At 34.0% G+C, this 3,867-nt stretch overlaps 1 pseudogene; it reads right to left on the reverse strand.

The window, feature by feature from the left end:
• Positions 1-2,657: 2,657 nt before the first annotated feature.
• Positions 2,658-3,594, reverse strand: LOC142847170 (olfactory receptor 8B8-like; annotated as a pseudogene).
• Positions 3,595-3,867: the final 273 nt, after the last annotated feature.

The following is a 3,867-nucleotide window of genomic DNA, read 5'->3' on the forward strand; positions in this document are numbered from 1 at the left end:
TCACTCATAGGTGGTTTTAAAACACAAATCAAAGAAAACCAGCTCACAAATCACAATCCCAGAGAATTTAGATAACAATGAGGTCACTAAGAGAGACTTACATAGGTATAATCTACATGGGAAATAGAAAGTAGAAAAAGATAAGATCTCCTGAGTAAATTGGGAACACGGGGACCTTGGGGGAGGATTAAGGGGAGAGGCAAGGAGGGGAGCAGAAAAAAAAATGTAAAGCTTAATAAACACCAATAAGAACTTACACTAAATTTTACAATACTTAAATGCAAAGTTTCAATAAAAACAGTATAGTAGAGAATCGTTTGCAAGACAAAAGTTTGATTTTTCTTTGATTACTGGTTTTAGCACAGGTGTCTTTTGGTCTGTTTCCTCAAAGAGAGGGTAAAATAATGCAACCTCCTATTCTAGAAAAGAAATATAACAATTTGGGTTTGACCATGATCCTCTTTTCTCCTAGATTCAGATCAGAGATTTCTGCTCTCACAAAGTTATTTTCAACAGGTGTGGCTAATATCCAGACTTTGTTCTTCAGGTACTGAGAAGTAGATCTGTTTCTACCTCAAACAAAAACCTAAGGATCCAAAGAAGTTCCTACTCTCTTAGGGTGATAACAATGAGGAGGGGTTTGCCTACAGAATGTTTGCTTTAAGGTGTAAGCATTATTAGTCTTATTCTAGCAACAGAATCTTTAACTTAGAATGTAGCATGCAACCTTATGCTGATCTGTTCATTTTCTCGCATCAGGTTAATACAGTTTTTTATCCTACTCCTACCTTTTGGGGTAAGGGGAATTTTAAACAAATGGAAATTAAACATGGGCAATTTCAATATTCACTGGATTTATTCAGTATTCACTGGAGGGATAGGAACTTCCTTCCAATACTATCGTTTGTCTCTGTTTTATTATTTTCACTTGTGTCTTTGTTCTCTTTACTTATTTTTCTAATCACCATGCCCCTATCCTAGTAGGTGGTATTTTTGTTGAACCTGGTCTCTGACATGACCACAAAATTTCTTTCAAATTACTTGATTTGTTTATTTGTTTAACATTTTGAGGTTCAAATTTTCCCAGCTGAAATAGAGGATCTTACTGACTACATATCTAATATATAGAATCAGCAAATAAAAGTCTAGAGATCAGAAAACTTTAATTGTCCTCAGATACTCTGACCTTCAGAAATGAACACTTCTCTATAGTCAATAATTTAAACCTATCCTACTAAAATCTAGAAATTTTATTATGCTTAAGGCCTTTTAATTAGGAGATTTGGGTAGTGTGGTGCTTTAATTTTCAAAATTCCTAACTTGAGCTTCGTCATTTCTTTTTTATTCTAAAATCAGCTTATTGTAGTGAATGCTTACCACAGTACATGTGTAGAAGTCAGAGAAGAACTCTGAGAATCCGCATTTTTCTTCCGTCATGTAGGTTCTATGGATTGAACATAGCTCATCAGCCATGGTGTCAGGTGCCCTTAACTGAGGAACCTTCTCACCTGTTCACTATTTTATTTCTTTATTTCACACAAATATAGCCATTCTTTTCTCACATCCAACATCATTAGCATATGCCAATTGTAGACTGTAGCTTCTCTCAAAATTTTAAAAGTGGAAGGCAATGCAATGTCTCATAGAACAGATATGCATTTTCATTGCCATGTATATTCTAAACCCTCCTAGAAAGGGACCTCATATATTCTGGTTCTGTGTATGTAAGATCATCAAGGATTGTTATCCTTCTTTTTTTTCTATACTGTCATTCTAAAATATCAAACACATTAAGACATTACAAATTCATGTTTTCTATTGTTTTATACAATATCTGACTTTTTGAGCTGATTGGCACTAAAATATCTTAAATCACAAGAGAAAGAGCCACTAAGTTATTTTCTGGCAGAAAGTAAATCAGTATTTACTCCCTGGAATGATAATTGAAGCTCATTTAAAAACAAAGGCAGTCAGCTTTTTCAATTGAATTTTTGTTTTTTTCTTCATATTACTGACAAAACAACATAAATAATAAGAGGGCATCTTTGTCCTGAGACTTTTCATTAGAATAACTGAGACACCTTAATAATCAATATTGCTGCACATTAGTATACTCTCCATGTCATAAATATATATGAAGAATATATAAAATAGATATGAGGATGTAGTGTGATTTTTGGTACAATGATTAATATAAAGAAATATAAAAAGAAAGCTCAGTGTTTACAACAGCAAAATGGATTGTATTCAATTGTCTTTGTGGAATTTTGTCTATTCCTGAGATATTAACTTTGAAATCAGATAATGGAAATTAAAATAGAAATATTATCATTTGTAAGTTCAGTAGAATATAATTAAAGAATCTGACACCCAATTCATTAGGAAAATATTATCTTAGTATTTGCTTGATAGTTTAATGAATAATTAATTTTTCCTAATGAAAAATTATCAATAATAACAATAAAATGCTTTGGATTAGATCTCTTTAGCATATTAAATCATTTGTACTAAATGACGAGAGGAAAGGAATAGCTATTATGAAAAGTCAGAATATAGCTAATAATTGCACAATAAAATAGGAAAATGTATTTCATCTAGGATTTTAATAAAAAGGTAAACTTCCATCTAGCTACAGATATGTAGAGACGTTGTTTCCGTCATAGTTTCCATCTTCTCAGGGTTTTTCTCACAGCCACTTTAACATCTTTGTTCCTCAAGCTGTAGATTAAGGGATTCATCATGGGAACCACATTTGTATAAAAGACAGAAGAAATTTTTCCTTCATTCATAGACTTAACTGAGGAGGGTTTAAGATACATAAATGCACCAGATCCAAAGAACAGAGAAACAGCAATTATGTGGGAACTGCAGGTGCTAAAGGCTTTGGACCTGCCCTCAGCAGAGTTGATTCAGAAGATGCTGGAGAGAATAAAACCATAAGAGATAAAGATGGTGATGCTGGGCACAATAATATTGATGCCCGCCACAATGAAAACCTCCAGTTCATTGACATAGGTGCTCGTGCAGGAGAGCTGCATCACGGGAAGAATGTCACAGAAGTAGTGATTGATGACATTTGCATTACAGAAGGTCAGTCTCAGCATGCATCCTGTGTGAGCCAAGGCACCAGAAAATGCCATCAAGTATGAACCAAGCATTAGGTATGAGCATATTTTAGGGGACACAGCAATATTATATAAGAGTGGATTACAGATGGCCACATAGCGATCATAGGCCATTGACATTAACACATAACACTCTGAAATAACAAAAAAATGAATAAAAATAGAGTTGGGTCATACACCCTGTAAAAGAGATAACATTCTTATTTAGTATGAAGTTCAACAACATTTTGGGTGTAAACACTGAAGAGTAACAGAGGTCTATCAAAGACAAATTAAAGAGAAAAAAGTACATAGGGGTATGAAGATGTGAACTCAGTCCAATTAGAATTATCAAGCCCAAATTCCCCATCATAGTCACCATATACATTCCAAGAAACAGGAAGAACAGAGGGAGTTGAAGGTTTGGTTGGTCTGTTAAGCCCATCAGGATGAATTCAGTCACAAATGACCCATTTCCAACAGCCATTATTTTCCTCTTAGAATCTGTAGGACAGCATGTTATACTTTAAGACAATTTAGCTCTTTTTATATTTTATCTCATCCCACCAATGTATAGTCACTGGAAATCTTCAAGTCTACTCCAATTTCAAACTGTAGAATCAGCCTTTCTCATGACTGTGAGTGCCATAGAGTTTCACTGATTACAGTCTTTCCAAGTTAGGCATTCAATATACCTTAGTTCCTTAAATCCTGAAGGAAAGATGGGTCATTTCATGTAAACATGACTGTTCACAAACCAAGG

The sequence above is a fragment of the Microtus pennsylvanicus genome, chromosome 3 (genome assembly GCF_037038515.1).
Source record: "Microtus pennsylvanicus isolate mMicPen1 chromosome 3, mMicPen1.hap1, whole genome shotgun sequence".
NCBI lineage: Eukaryota > Metazoa > Chordata > Mammalia > Rodentia > Cricetidae > Microtus > Microtus pennsylvanicus.